Here is a 16886-nt window from a genome sequence, read left to right on the forward strand (position 1 = left end):
CCACCACAGAGTTAGGTGTTTCTCTGATCTTACATGGCACCCCACAACTCAGGCACCCCAAAACCTGCAGCGGATGCTTCTCCTGAGATCCACAAAATTGAGGTCTTAGCAGCTTCTCTGGTTCCACAAAGCTAGGGACCTCCAAGTCTTCCACAGAACTGGAGGGGGCTTCTCCAAGCTTGGCAGGCTCACCCTAACTGGACATGTTGGCACCCCAAAATGTGAAGCAGCTGCTTCTTCCGACACCCCCAGACTAAGGAGTCTCTTCTGGATCCACAATGCTGGGGGTCTCGGCCTTCTCTGGTCCTAACGGGCTCCCCAGGACTTGAGGTCTCCGTCTCTCCCTGACCCCCAAAACCTGATTGGCAGCGGGCTGGCTCTTGGCAGGAGTTGGCAGAGGCTTGTGACTGGCATTCAGAAGGCCAGCGGACATGGCACAGGCGACGAGTGCGTGCGTTGGAGTGGGTTCGGTTTGCACGGGGAATAACGATCAGGGAACGGCAGAGAAATCATCACGTTGGGTAGCGCTGTTGCATGGAGACTCTCAGGCAGCGTTGATGATTCCGCCCCTTTCTGTCCTCGCTCGTCTCGGGGGGGGGGGCTCTCCTCTAAGTGGGGACAGGACCAGCTTTCTGCTCTCTCCTTTATTTCAGGAGCTGAAAGTGGCAGTCGATGTCAATAACGTTCCCTCCTGGGGGGCTTAACGCTACCTGTGCCGGACGGCGCGCTCTGCACGGCAGCAACAGGCGAGAGAGAGAGAGAGACAGAGAGAGAGAGAGAGAGAGAAGGCAGGAGACGGCAGAGGGTGCAACGTATCATACAATGTATCAGCCATGGTCAGAGCACCGACGGGGGAGAGGAGAGGCAACGATCGGCGTCTTTGGGGCGGAATCCGTTATTTTTTATCATGTGATTACCAGGAGGATTGTGGTGTATTTTCTGCTTTGCATAGTTACATAGATACATTGTTACATAGATGTACATTTACATTGTTACAGAGATATTTGCATTCATTGGGGTTGATTTGCTAAAACTGGAGCACTCAGAATCTGGAGCAGCTCTGCATAGAGACCAATCAGCTTCCAGGTTTCATTGTCAAAGCTTCATTGGAGATGCTGAAGTTAGAATCTGATTGGCTGCCATGCACAGCTGCACCAGATTTTGCACTCTCTAGTCTCAGTAAGAGCCGCTTCACACTGCCAGCGCCCGGGGGTCGGCGGTAAAACGGCGCTTTACCGTCGTTTTTGCAGCGCTTTTCGGGCGCTTTTAACCCCCCCGCTAGGGGCTGAATAAAGGGTGTATACACCGCTCCTAAACAGCCTCAAAGAAGCTGTTTGCAGGACTTTTTTTGACCTCCTGCCAGCGCTGCGCCCCCGTGTGAGCGACCTTGGACTTTCACACTGGGATTGCAGATGAGGCGTTTTTCAAGCACTTTACAGGCGCAATTTGTAGCACTAAAATGCCTGGAAATTGCCTCCAGTGTGAAAGGGGTGTAAATCAATGTTTATAAACGTTGTAACTTTGTATCTCTCTCTCTTGTCTGATCAATGTTTATAAACAATGTTACTTTGTATCTCTCTCTCTCTTGTCTGATCAATGTTTATAAACAATGTTACTTTGTATCTCTCTCTCTCTTGTCTAAACAAATGTTTATAAACAATGTTACTTTGTATCTTTCTATCTCCTGTCTGATCAATGTTTATAAACAATATTACTTTGTATGTTTCCATCTCCCCTCTGATCAATGTATATAAACAATGTTACTTTGTATCTCTCCATCTCCCCTCTGATCAATGTTTATAAACAATGTTACTTTGTATCTCTCTATCTCCTGTCTGATCAATGTTTATAAACAATGTTACTTTGTATCTCTTCATCTTCTGTCTGATCAATCTTTATAAACAATGTTACTTTGTATCTCTCTATCTCCCATCTGAACAATGTTTATAAACAATGTTACTTTGAGGGAGATTTACTAATTCTGAAAGTGCAAAATCTGGTGCAGCTCTGCATAGAAACCAATCAGCTTCCAGGTTTTATTGTCAAAGTTTAAAGAGGAAGTAAACCATCGCATCGCATCATATAGTAGCCCATTATGTGTCACTTACCTGAAACTGAAGCCTGCGATGTCACTGATGTCCCCACTAGCAGTGAGTGTCCATCTTCACCCCTCTTCCGTCGGGGGCCGCGAACTCCGGCTCTGTGACTAGCCGGAGTCACGTGACATCACTCCCGCGCATGTGCGTGGGATCTGTCAGTCACAGTATGACCCCTTTTAGAAACGGCACAATCTGCCCTTTCTAAAGTGTGCATGCGCCATAGACATCGGCTTTATTGTAAATATCTCCTAAACCACGGAGGTTTAGGAGATATTTCCAGCACCTACAGTTAAGCCTTCATATAGGCCTTAATATAGGCTTACCTGTAGGTAAAAGTGGGTGTACGGGGTGTACCGGGTGTACGGGGTGTACCGGGTGTATGGGGTGTACGGGGTGTACGGGGTGTACAGGGGTACAGGGTGTACAGGGTGTACGGGGTGGTACCGGGTGTACGGGGTGTACAGGGGTACAGGGTGCACGGGGTGTACAGGGGGTACAGGGTGTACAGGGTGTACGGGGTGTACCGGGTGTACGGGGTGTACAGGGGTACAGAGTGCACGGGGTGTACAGGGGTACAGGGTGTATGGGGTGTACGGGGTGTACAGGGGTACAGGATGTACAGGGTGTACGGGGGTGTACAGGGGTACAGGGTGTACGGGGTGTACAGGGGTACAGGGTGTACGGGGTGTACGAGGTGTACAGGGGTACGGGGTGTACGGGGTGTACGGGGTGTACAGGGGTACGGGGTGTACGGGGTGTACGGGGTGTACATTGTTACATAGATACATAAATACATATTTACATTGTTACAGTTACTTTGTTACATAATAACATAGATACATACAGTGTGGGGGGGGGGGGGGAATACTGATTGTCTCCCCTGCAGATTGTGTAAGTTTCGCCCACTTACAAAGAAATGAAGGGTCTATAATTTTTATCATAGGTGTATTTTATATGATAGAGACAGAATATCAACCAAAAATCCAGAAAACACACAAATGTTATAAATAGAGTTGCAGTTCAGTGAGTAAAATAAGTATTTGATCCCCGACCAACACCAATTCCCCCCCCCCCACAGACTGGATACAGGAGGTGCTCATGTGGTGTATATATGGAGTATATAGAGAGTGTATATAGTATATATGGAGTATATAGAGGGTGTATATAGTATATATGGGGGGTATATATGGAGTATATAGAGAGTGTATTATAGTATATATGGGGGGTATATATGAAGTATACACAGACACTACAGGAGGTGCTCATGTGGTACACAGATCAGTCCTGTCAATGGAAGAAGGTTCTCCTAACGACTCCTGTCCACAGAATGTGTGATTCTGACCCTCCAATCCTCTGTACTCCATAATATAAATCAAGGAAGTGAAATATTACAATGTGATGGGGAGAATATTGGGATGGGAAGAATATTGGGATGAGAAGAATATTGGGATGAGAAGAATATTGGGATGGGAAGAATATTGGGATGAGAAGAATATTGGGATGAGAAGAATATTGGGATGGGAAGAATATTGGGATGAGAAGAATATTGGGATGAGAAGAATATTGGGATGGAAGAATATTGGGATGAGAAGAATATTGGGATGAGAAGAATATTGGGATGGGAAGAATATTGGGATGGGAAGAATAATGGGATGAGAAGAATATTGGGATGGGAAGAATATTGGGATGGGAAGAATATTGGGATGAGAAGAATATTGGGATGGGAAGAATATTGGGATGAGAAGAATATTGGGATGGGAAGAATATTGGGATGGGAAGAATATTGGGATGAGAAGAATATTGGGATGGGAAAGAATATTGGGATGGGAAGAATATTGGGATGGGAAGAATAATGGGATGGGAAGAATATTGGGATGAGAAGAATATTGGGATGAGAAGAATATTGGGATGGGAAGAATATTGGGATGGGAGGAATAATGGGATGAGAAGAATATTGGGATGAGAAGAATATTGGGATGGGAAGAATATTGGGATGAGAAGAATACTGTGATGGGAAGAATATTTGGATGGGAAGAATATTGGGATGGGAAGAATAATGGGATGGGAAGAATATTGGGATGAGAAGAATATTGGGATGGGAAGAATATTGGGATGGGAAGAATAATGGGATGAGAAGAATATTGGGATGGAAAGAATATTGGGATGGGAAGAATAATGGGATGAGAAGAATATTGGGATGAGAAGAATATTGGGATGGGAAGAATATTGGGATGAGAAGAATACTGTGATGGGAAGAATATTTGGATGGGAAGAATATTGGGATGGGAAGAATATTGGGATGAGAAGAATATTGGGATGGGAAGAATATTGGGATGGGAAGAATATTGGGATAAGAAGAATATTGGGATGGAAGAATATTGGGATGGGAAGAATATTGGGATGAGAAGAATATTGGGACGGGAAGAATATTGGGACGGGAAGAATATTGGACGGGAAGAATAATGGGACGGGAAGAATATTGGGACGGGAAGAATATTGGGATGGGAAGAATAATGGGATGGGAAGAATATTGGGATGAGAAGAATATTGGGATGGAAGAATATTGGGATGGGAAGAATAATGGGATGAGAAGAATATTGGGATGGGAAGAATATTGGGATGGGAAGAATATTGGGATGGGAAGAATATTGGGATGAGAAGAATATTGGGATGAGAAGAATATTGGGATGGGAAGAATATTGGTATGAGAAGAATATTGGGATGGGAAGAATATTGGGATGGGAAGAATAATGGGATGGGAAGAATATTGAGATGGGAAGAATATTGGGATGAGAAGAATATTGGGATGGGAAGAATAATGGGATGAGAAGAATATTGGGATGAGAAGAATATTGGGATGGGAAGAATATTGGGATGGGAAGAATATTGGGATGGGAAGAAAATTGGGATGAGAAGAATATTGGGATGGGAAGAATATTGGGATGGGAAGAATATTGGGATGGGAAGAATAATGGGATGGGAAGAATATTGGGATGGGAAGAATATTGGGATGGGAAGAATATTGGGATGGGAAGAATAATGGGATGAGAAGAATATTGGGATGGGAAGAATATTGGGATGGGAAGAATAATGGGATGAGAAGAATATTGGGATGGGAAGAATATTGGGATGGGAAGAATATTGGAATGGGAAGAATAATGGGATGGGAAGAATATTGGGATGAGAAGAATATTGGGATGGGAAGAATATTTGGATGGGAAGAATATTGGGATGAGAAGAATATTGGGATGGGAAGAATAATGGGATGGGAAGAATATTGGGATGGGAAGAATATTGGGATAAGAAGAATATTGGGATGGGAAGAATATTGGGATGGGAAGAATATTGGGATGAGAAGAATATTGGGATGGGAAGAATATTGGGATGAGAAGAATAATGGGATGAGAAGAATATTGGGATGGGAAGAATATTGGGATGGGAAGAATATTGGGATGAGAAGAATATTGGGATGGGAAGAATATTGGGATGAGAAGAATATTGGGATGGGAAGAATATTGGGATGGGAAGAATAATGGGATGGGAAGAATATTGGGATGGGAAGAATATTGGGATGAGAAGAATATTGGGATGGGAAGAATATTGGGATGGGAAGAATATTGGGATGAGAAGAATATTGGGATGGGAAGAATAATGGGATGGGAAGAATATTGGGATGGGAAGAATATTGCGATGGGAAGAATATTGGGATGAGAAGAATATTGGGATGGGAAGAATAATGGGATGGGAAGAATATTGGGATGAGAAGAATATTGGGATGGGAAGAATATTGGGATGAGAAGAATATTGGGATGGGAAGAATATTGGGATGAGAAGAATATTGGGATGGGAAGAATATTGGGATGGGAAGAATATTGGGATAAGAAGAATATTGGGATGGGAAGAATATTGGGATGGGAAGAATATTGGGATGAGAAGAATATTGGGACGGGAAGAATATTGGGACGGGAAGAATAATGGGACGGGAAGAATATTGGGACGGGAAGAATATTGGGACGGGAAGAATAATGGGAAGGGAAGAATATTGGGATGGGAAGAATATTGGGATGGGAAGAATAATGGGATGGGAAGAATATTGGGATGGGAAGAATATTGGGATGGGAAGAATATTGGGATGGGAAGAATAATGGGATGAGAAGAATATTGGGATGGGAAGAATAATGGGATGAGAAGAATATTGGGATGAGAAGAATATTGGGATGGGAAGAATATTGGGATGGGAAGAATATTGGGATGGGAAGAATAATGGGATGGGAAGAATATTGGGATGAGAAGAATATTGGGATGGGAAGAATATTTGGATGGGAAGAATATTGGGATGAGAAGAATATTGGGATGGGAAGAATAATGGGATGGGAAGAATATTGGGATGGGAAGAATATTGGGATAAGAAGAATATTGGGATGGGAAGAATATTGGGATGGGAAGAATATTGGGATGAGAAGAATATTGGGATGGGAAGAATATTGGGATGAGAAGAATAATGGGATGGGAAGAATATTGGGATGAGAAGAATATTGGGATGAGAAGAATATTGGGATGGGAAGAATATTGGGATGGGAAGAATATTGGGATGAGAAGAATATTGGGATGGGAAGAATATTGGGATGAGAAGAATATTGGGATGGGAAGAATATTGGGATGGGAAGAATAATGGGATGGGAAGAATATTGGGATGGGAAGAATATTGGGATGGGAAGAATAATGGGATGAGAAGAATATTGGGATGGGAAGAATATTGGGATGGGAAGAATATTGGGATGAGAAGAATATTGGGATGGGAAGAATAATGGGATGGGAAGAATATTGGGATGAGAAGAATATTGGGATGGGAAGAATATTGGGATGGGAAGAATATTGGGATGAGAAGAATATTGGGATGGGAAGAATAATGGGATGGGAAGAATATTGGGATGAGAAGAATATTGGGATGGGAAGAATATTGGGATGGGAAGAATATTGGGATGAGAAGAATATTGGGATGGGAAGAATATTGGGATGAGAAGAATATTGGGATGGGAAGAATATTGGGATGGGAAGAATAATGGGATGAGAAGAATATTGGGATGAGAAGAATATTGGGATGGGAAGAATATTGGGATGAGAAGAATACTGTGATGGGAAGAATAATGGGATGGGAAGAATATTGGGATGAGAAGAATATTGGGATGGGAAGAATATTGGGATGGGAAGAATATTGGGATAAGAAGAATATTGGGATGGGAAGAATATTGGGATGGGAAGAATATTGGGATGAGAAGAATATTGGGACGGGAAGAATATTGGGACGGGAAGAATAATGGGACGGGAAGAATATTGGGACGGGAAGAATAATGGGAAGGGAAGAATATTGGGACGAGAAGAATATTGGGACGGGAAGAATATTGGGAGGGGAAGCATAATGGGATGAGAAGAATATTGGGATGGGAAGAATAATGGGATGAGAAGAATATTGGGATGGGAAGAATATTGGGATGGGAAGAATATTGGGATGAGAAGAATATTGGGATGAGAAGAATATTGGGATGAGAAGAATATTGGGATGGGAAGAATATTGGTATGAGAAGAATATTGGGATGGGAAGAATATTGGGATGGGAAGAATAATGGGATGGGAAGAATATTGAGATGGGAAGAATATTGGGATGAGAAGAATATTGGGATGGGAAGAATAATGGGATGAGAAGAATATTGGGATGAGAAGAATATTGGGATGAGAAGAATATTGGGATGGGAAGAATATTGGGATGAGAAGAATATTGGGATGAGAAGAATATTGGGATGGGAAGAATAATGGGATGGAAAGAATATTGGGATGGGAAGAATATTGGGATGAGAAGAATAATGGGATGGGAAGAATATTGGGATGAGAAGAATATTGGGATGAGAAGAATATTGGGATGAGAAGAATATTGGGATGGGAAGAATATTGGGATGAGAAGAATATTGGGATGGGAAGAATATTGGGATGAGAAGAATATTGAGATGGGAAGAATATTGGGATGGGAAGAATAATGGGATGGGAAGAATATTGGGATGGGAAGAATATTGGGATGAGAAGAATATTGGGATGGGAAGAATATTGGGATGGGAAGAATATTGGGATGGGAAGAATATTGGGATGGGAAGAATAATGGGATGGGAAGAATATTGGGATGGGAAGAATATTGGGATGGGAATAATATTGGGATGAGAAGAATATTGGGATGGGAAGAATAATGGGATGGGAAGAATATTGGGATGAGAAGAATATTGGGATGGGAAGAATATTGGGATGGGAAGAATATTGGGATGGGAAGAATATTGGGATGAGAAGAATATTGGGATGGGAAGAATATTGGGATGAGAAGAATATTGGGATGGGAAGAATATTGGGATGGGAAGAATAATGGGATGGGAAGAATATTGGGATGAGAAGAATATTGGGATGGGAAGAATATTGGGATGGGAAGAATAATGGGATGGGAAGAATATTTGGATGGGAAGAATATTGGGATGGGAAGAATATTGGGATGGGAAGAATAATGGGATGGGAAGAATATTGGGATGGGAAGAATATTGGGATGGGAAGAATATTGGGATGGGAAGAATAATGGGATGGGAAGAATATTGGGATGGGAAGAATAATGGGATGAGAAGAATACTGTGATGGGAAGAATATTTGGATGGGAAGAATATTGGGATGGGAAGAATATTGGGATGGGAAGAATAATGGGATGGGAAGAATATTGGGATGAGAAGAATATTGGGATGGGAAGAATATTGGGATGGGAAGAATATTGGGATAAGAAGAATATTGGGATGGGAAGAATATTGGGATGGGAAGAATATTGGGACGGGAAGAATATTGGGACGGGAAGAATAATGGGACGGGAAGAATATTGGGACGGGAAGAATATTGGGACGGGAAGAATAATGGGACGGGAAGAATATTGGGACGGGAAGAATATTGGGACGGGAAGAATATTGGGATGAGAAGAATATTGGGATGGGAAGAATATTGGGATGGGAAGAATATTGGGATGGGAAGAATAATGGGATGGGAAGAATATTGAGATGGGAAGAATATTGGGATGAGAAGAATATTGGGATGGGAAGAATAATGGGATGAGAAGAATATTGGGATGAGAAAAATATTGGGATGGGAAGAATATTGGGATGGGAAGAATATTGGGATGGGAAGAATATTGGGAAGAATATTGGGATGAGAAGAATATTGGGATGAGAAGAATATTGGGATGGGAAGAATAATGGGATGGGAAGAATATTGAGATGGGAAGAATATTGGGATGGGAAGAATATTGGGATGGGAAGAATAATGGGATGAGAAGAATAATGGGATGGGAAGAATATTGGGATGGGAAGAATATTGGGGTGGGAAGAATATTGGGATGGGAAGAATAATGGGATGAGAAGAATATTGGGATGGGAAGAATATTGGGACGGGAAGAATAATGGGATGGGAAGAATAATGGGATGAGAAGAATATTGGGATGGGAAGAATATTGGGATGGGAAGAATATTGGGATGGGAATAATAATGGGATGGGAAGAATAATGGGATGGGAAGAATATTGGGATGGGAGGAATATTGGGATGAGAAGAATATTGGGATGGGAGGAATATTGGGATGGGAAGAATATTGGGGTGGGAAGAATATTGGGATGGGAAGAATAATGGGATGAGAAGAATATTGGGATGAGAAGAATATTGGGATGGGAAGAATATTGGGATGAGAAGAATATTGGGATGGGAAGAATATTGGGATGGGAAAAATTGACTTTTTTTATAATCTTCACAACTTCTCCTAATCAAAGTCCTAGGCAGTATTCCCATTACCGCCCCCCAGTTCTGTATACGATGATTTCCATCCGACACGTTTCCGGGAACAAAGCTCCCTTCTTCAGGGATGACAAGAAGTAGAGAAGATCTCATGTAACAAATGACAGGAAACTGATGGATTTGAACGTCTTACATGGAGATCTGAGTGTCAGAAATTCTCCCGACAAAGAGATAAATGATTGTTACCAGGGCCGGGACAAGGGGTGGGCAGGGGGGCGGCTGCCCTGGGCACTGTGGTATCATGTGAGGTTGGGGGGCACCACAAGGAGATTGGGGGGAGGGGATTTGTGTTGAGAAGGGGAATTTGGGGGACGGCCCAGAGTAAGAATTGTTCTAGGGGGGCAAATTTAGGGAGGTGTGCTAGGAGTGATTTGGAGGGATTTGTGTTGGGAGGGGGGATTTGGGGGGTTTGTGTTATGAAAGTAAAATGTCAGAGGGGAAAATATTTATTTATTTATTTTGGGGGGGACTTTGTGCTGGAAGGGGGTGATTTGGAGTGGGGGGGGGGGGGGATTTGTGCTTGCAGGGGAAATTTAAGGGGTAGAGGATTTGTACTAGAAGAAGGAAATTTTTTTTGGAGGTGGAATTTGTGCTGGGGGCATATGGGGAGAGAGAGAGGGTATGAGCTGGGGGGGGGGGGGGGAGATATGTACCCGAAAGGAGGGATTTCAGAAGGGGTGTATTTGTACTGGGAGGAGGGGCTATTTATGCTTAGTCCCCTCCCCCCATCTCATTGTGGTGCCCCCCACCTCACATGATACAACAGTGCCCAAGGCAGCCGTCCCTCCTGCCCACCCCTTGTCCCAGCCAAGTTCATACATCTTGGGGGGGGCACAATTTGGCACATTCCGCCCCCCCCCCCCTGGACTCTAGATAACAATCAGAATGTAAATGATCTGCAGATGGAATCTCCCGGAATAAATTTGTCTTATTTTCGGGATTTCCGGGGGTATTTTCTGTGGGATTTTTATTACTCGATTTGTTGTGATTTGTGATTTATTTTTATATTTTTCATATATTTTGACATTCGGGAAGTTTGGAGTGAAGTCGCCTTTCCCCTAATAAAGTTATTAAAGTTGTAAGATTTCCAGAGAGCTGAGATCCCCCCCCCCCCCCCCCGACATACAAATGTATCAATCCGGGAGAAGAGATCCAAACTATCCGAAAATCTTCCCAATAAGGGGGATCGCGTCACTCCAAGGAGGGGGGGGGGAATTTGGGACTAGGGCTGTATCCCGATATTCCCAGTATTCCTGGGATTTTTGCTGATGATTCCTAGAAGTGGCCCTAGGAGGCGCTCTGAGCAGGGTGGGGGCGTGCAGGGTAGGGGTGCTCTGCGCAGGGTGGGGGCGCTCTGAGCAGGGTGGGGGCGCTCTGCACAGGGTGGGGGCGCTCTGAGCAGGGTGGGGGTGCTATGCACGGGGTGGGGGCGCTTTGCGCAGGGTGGGGGCTCTCTGCGCAGGGTGGGGGCGCTCTGCACAGGGTGGGGGCGCTCTGAGCAGGGTGGGGGCGCTCTGCACATGGTGGGGGCGCTTTGCGCAGGGTGGGGGCATGCAGGGTAGGGGCGCTCTGCACAAGGTGGGGGTGCTCTGAGCAGGGTGGGGGCTCTCTGCACAGGGTGGGGGTGCTCTCTGTGCACAGGGTGGGAGCTCTCTGCACAGGGTGGGGGCGCTCTGAGCAGGGTGGGGGCTCTCTGCACAGGGTGGGGGTGCTCTCTGTGCACAGGGTGGGGGCTCTCTGCGCAGGGTGGGGGCGCTCTGAGCAGGGTGGGGGCTCTCTGCACAGGGTGGGGGTGCTCTCTGCGCACAGGGTGGGAGCGCTCTGTGCACAGGGTGGGGGCGCTCTGAGCAGGGTGGGGGCTCTCTGCACAGGGTGGGGGTGCTCTCTGCGCACAGGGTGGGAGCGCTCTGTGCACAGGGTGGGGGCGCTCTGTGCACAGGGGGGGGTGCTCTGAGCAGGGGGGGGCGCTCTGAGCAGGGTGGGGGCATGCAGGGTGGGGGCGCTCTGAGCAGGGTGGGGGCGCTCTGTGCACAGGGTGGGGGCGCTCTGAGCAGGGTGGGGGCGCTCTGGGCAGGGTGGGGGCGCTCTGTGCACAGGGTGGGGGCGCTCTGCACAGGGTGGGCGCTCTGTGCACAGGGTGGGGGCGCTCTGAGCAGGGTGGGGGCGCTCTGTGCACAGGGTGGGGGCGCTCTGAGCAGGGTGGGGGCGCTCTGTGCACAGGGTGGGGGCGCTCTGCACAGGGTGGGCGCTCTGTGCACAGGGTGGGGGCGCTCTGAGCAGGGTGGGGGCGCTCTGTGCACAGGGTGGGGGCGCTCTGAGCAGGGTGGGGGTGCTCTCTGTGCACAGGGTGGGGGCGCTCTGAGCAGGGTGGGGGCGCTGCACTCCGAAGTACTGGAGCATTTTTATGGTTTAGACATTGGACTCATTTTGGAGCCGGTGACTAAAATAGAGCGAGATAACGGGAGGGGGAGGGGGGGCGACATATTCCAGGACTGCAAACTGGGGCATCCTCACCGCAAACAATAAATATCAATCTATAAATAACTGCAGCTACAGGGGTGAGACTACCGGCTGCTCCATAGAGGACAACAGCATCCAGAGTCCTCCAGGAGAGGAGAGTTATAGAGGAGGAGCAGAGTCCTCCAGCAGTGCAGAGTATTTCAGGAGAGGAGAGTTATAGAGGAAGGAGCAGAGTCCTCCAGCAGTGCAGAGTATTTCAGGAGAGGAGAGTTATAGAGGAAGGAGCAGAGTCCTCCAGCAGTGCAGAGTATTTCAGGAGAGGAGAGTTATAGAGGAAGGAGCAGAGTCCTCCAGCAGAGCAGAGTATTTCTGGAGAGGAGATTTATAGAGGAAGGAGCAGAGTCCTCCAGCAGTGCAGAGTATTTCAGGAGAGGAGAGTTATAGAGGAAGGAGCAGAGTCCTCCAGCAGAGCAGAGTATTTCTGGAGAGGAGATTTATAGAGGAAGGAGCAGAGTCCTCCAGCAGTGCAGAGTATTTCAGGAGAGGAGAGTTATAGAGGAAGGAGCAGAGTCCTCCAGCAGTGCAGAGTATTTCAGGAGAGGAGAGTTATAGAGGAAGGAGCAGAGTCCTCCAGCAGTGCAGAGTATTTCAGGAGAGGAGAGTTATAGAGGAAGGAGCAGAGTCCTCCAGAAGAGTATTTCAGGAGAGGAGAGTTATAGAGGAAGGAGAGGAGTCCTCCAGCAGTGCAGAGTATTTCAGGAGAGGAGAGTTATAGAGGAAGGAGCAGAGTCCTCCAGCAGTGCAGAGTATTTCAGGAGAGGAGAGTTATAGAGGAAGGAGCAGAGTCTTCCAGCAGAGTATTTCAGGAGAGGAGAGTTATAGAGGAAGGAGCAGAGTCCTCCAGCAGTGCAGAGTATTTCAGGAGAGGAGAGTTATAGAGGAAGGAGCAGAGTCCTCCAGCAGAGTATTTCAGGAGAGGAGAGTTATAGAGGAAGGAGCAGAGTCCTCCAGCAGAGAAGAGTATTTCTGGAGAGGAGATTTATAGAGGAAGGAGCAGAGTCCTCCAGCAGTGCAGAGTATTTCAGGAGAGGAGAGTTATAGAGGAAGGAGCAGAGTCTTCCAGCAGAGTATTTCAGGAGAGGAGAGTTATAGAGGAAGGAGCAGAGTCCTCCAGAAGAGTATTTCAGGAGAGGAGAGTTATAGAGGAAGGAGCAGAGTCCTCCAGCAGAGTATTTCAGGAGAGGAGAGTTATAGAGGAAGGAGCAGAGTCCTCCAGCAGTGCAGAGTATTTCAGGAGAGGAGAGTTATAGAGGAAGGAGCAGAGTCCTCCAGCAGAGTATTTCAGGAGAGGAGAGTTATAGAGGAAGGAGCAGAGTCCTCCAGCAGAGAAGAGTATTTCTGGAGAGGAGATTTATAGAGGAAGGAGCAGAGTCCTCCAGCAGTGCAGAGTATTTCAGGAGAGGAGAGTTATAGAGGAAGGAGCAGAGTCTTCCAGCAGAGTATTTCAGGAGAGGAGAGTTATAGAGGAAGGAGCAGAGTCCTCCAGCAGAGTATTTCAGGAGAGGAGAGTTATAGAGGAAGGAGCAGAGTCCTCCAGCAGAGTATTTCAGGAGAGGAGAGTTATAGAGGAAGGAGCAGAGTCCTCCAGCAGTGCAGAGTATTTCAGGAGAGGAGAGTTATAGAGGAAGGAGCAGAGTCCTCCAGCAGTGCAGAGTATTTCAGGAGAGGAGAGTTATAGAGGAAGGAGAGGAGTCCTCCAGCAGTGCAGAGTATTTCAGGAGAGGAGAGTTATAGAGGAAGGAGCAGAGTCCTCCAGCAGTGCAGAGTATTTCAGGAGAGGAGAGTTATAGAGGAAGGAGCAGAGTCCTCCAGCAGAGTATTTCAGGAGAGGAGAGTTATAGAGGAAGGAGCAGAGTCCTCCAGCAGTGCAGAGTATTTCAGGAGAGGAGAGTTATAGAGGAAGGAGGAGAGTCCTCCAGCAGTGCAGAGTATTTCAGGAGAGGAGAGTTATAGAGGAAGGAGCAGAGTCCTCCAGTAGTGCAGAGTATTTCAGGAGAGGAGAGTTATAGAGGAAGGAGCAGAGTCCTCCAGCAGAGCAGAGTATTTCAGGAGAGGAGAGTTATAGAGGAAGGAGCAGAGTCCTCCAGCAGAGCAGAGTATTTCAGGAGAGGAGAGTTATAGAGGAAGGAGCAGAGTCCTCCAGCAGAGCAGAGTATTTCAGGAGAGGAGAGTTATAGAGGAAGGAGAGGAGTCCTCCAGCAGTGCAGAGTATTTCAGGAGAGGAGAGTTATAGAGGAAGGAGCAGAGTCCTCCAGCAGTGCAGAATATTTCAGGAGAGGAGAGTTATAGAGGAAGGAGCAGAGTCCTCCAGAAGAGTATTTCAGGAGAGGAGAGTTATAGAGGAAGGAGAGGAGTCCTCCAGCAGTGCAGAGTATTTCAGGAGAGGAGAGTTATAGAGGAAGGAGCAGAGTCCTCCAGCAGTGCAGAGTATTTCAGGAGAGGAGAGTTATAGAGGAAGGAGCAGAGTCCTCCAGCAGTGCAGAGTATTTCAGGAGAGGAGAGTTATAGGGGAAGGAGCAGAGTCCTCCAGAAGAGTATTTCAGGAGAGGAGAGTTATAGAGGAAGGAGCAGAGTCCTCCAGCAGAGCAGAGTATTTCAGGAGAGGAGAGTTATAGAGGAAGGAGCAGAGTCCTCCAGCAGTGCAGAGTATTTCAGGAGAGGAGAGTTATAGAGGAAGGAGCAGAGTCCTCCAGCAGAGCAGAGTATTTCAGGAGAGGAGTGTTATAGGGGAAGGAGCAGAGTCCTCCAGTAGAGTATTTCAGGAGAGGAGAGTTATAGAGGAAGGAGAGGAGTCCTCCAGAAGAGTATTTCAGGAGAGGAGAGTTATAGAGGAAGGAGCAGAGTCCTCCAGCAGAGCAGAGTATTTCAGGAGAGGAGAGTTATAGGGGAAGGAGCAGAGTCCTCCAGTAGAGTATTTCAGGAGAGGAGAGTTATAGAGGAAGGAGAGGAGTCCTCCAGAAGAGTATTTCAGGAGAGGAGAGTTATAGAGGAAGGAGCAGAGTCCTCCAGCAGTGCAGAGTATTTCAGGAGAGGAGAGTTATAGAGGAAGGAGCAGAGTCCTCCAGCAGAGTATTTCAGGAGAGGAGAGTTATAGAGGAAGGAGCAGAGTCCTCCAGCAGTGCAGAGTATTTCAGGAGAGGAGAGTTATAGAGGAAGGAGAGGAGTCCTCCAGTAGAGTATTTCAGGAGAGGAGAGTTATAGAGGAAGGAGCAGAGTCCTCCAGCAGTGCAGAGTATTTCAGGAGAGGAGAGTTATAGAGGAAGGAGCAGAGTCCTCCAGCAGTGCAGAGTATTTCAGGAGAGGAGATTTATAGAGGAAGGAGCAGAGTCCTCCAGCAGTGCAGAGTATTTCGGGAGAGGAGAGTTATAGAAGAAGGAGAAGAGTCCTCCAGCAGATTATTTCAGGAGAGGAGAGTTATAGATGAAGGAGCAGAGTCCTCCAGAAGAGTATTTCAGGAGAGGAGAGTTATAGAGGAAGGAGCAGAGTCCTCCAGAAGAGTATTTCAGGAGAGGAGAGTTATAGAGGAAGGAGCAGAGTCCTCCAGCAGTGCAGAGTATTTCAGGAGAGGAGAGTTATAGAGGAAGGAGCAGAGTCCTCCAGCAGTGCAGAGTATTTCAGGAGAGGAGAGTTATAGAGGAAGGAGCAGAGTCCTCCAGCAGTGCAGAGTATTTCAGGAGAGGAGAGTTATAGAGGAAGGAGAGGAGTCCTCCAGCAGTGCAGAGTATTCCAGGAGAGGAGAGTTATAGAGGAAGGAGAGGAGTCCTCCAGCAGTGCAGAGTATTTCAGGAGAGGAGAGTTATAGAGGAAGGAGAGGAGTCCTCCAGCAGAGTATTTCAGGAGAGGAGAGTTATAGAGGAAGGAGCAGAGTCCTCCAGCAGAGCAGAGTATTTCAGGAGATGAGAGTTATAGAGGAAGGAGCAGAGTCCTCCAGCAGTGCAGAGTATTTCAGGAGATGAGAGTTATAGAGGAAGGAGCAGAGTCCTCCAGCAGTGCAGAGTATTTCAGGAGATGAGAGCTGGTCCTTGTCTTGTGGCCCCCCAATCTTTTCTCCCATGGTCCCCCTGGTGGGGGGATGTCGGGGGGAGGGGGGGACGGGGGGTGCTCCCCGGGGAGGGGGGGGGTGCTCCCCTGGCGCCCCTGTCATGGTGCGGTGGTCTCTTTTTGCACTTACAGATGATGACGGGGACTGGCAGCGTCATGGAGGGAGCGGGGGGGGGGGGGGGGGGGCGGGCGTTGCTGTGCGGTGGCGCTGAACACGTCCTTGGGCAAAGTCATTCCGTCCTTACGTGTGTCAGATGCCAATTACACGGCTAAGCCTGCGAGGTGGCAACAGCGATGGTATGAGGAGCCGCCGCGCCATTAACCCTCACCCTGCCGGAGGGCAACCCCAGGTACGGGAATTAAAGTGA

General features: G+C 46.9%; 1 protein-coding gene across 1 annotated transcript in view; it reads right to left on the minus strand.

Moving 5' to 3' along the window:
• The window catches only part of FAM131C (family with sequence similarity 131 member C), a 52438-nt gene extending 51587 nt beyond the window's left edge, over positions 1-851 (minus strand). Inside the window, exon 1 of the mRNA XM_073601497.1 lies at positions 1-851. This exon is cut by the window's left edge and continues 462 nt beyond it. The gene's annotated coding sequence lies outside the window, so the exon portion shown is untranslated.
• Between the last annotated feature and the right edge of the window lie 16035 nt (positions 852-16886).

Source organism: Aquarana catesbeiana, linkage group LG10 (genome assembly GCF_042186555.1).
Source record: "Aquarana catesbeiana isolate 2022-GZ linkage group LG10, ASM4218655v1, whole genome shotgun sequence".
Taxonomy (NCBI): domain Eukaryota; kingdom Metazoa; phylum Chordata; class Amphibia; order Anura; family Ranidae; genus Aquarana; species Aquarana catesbeiana.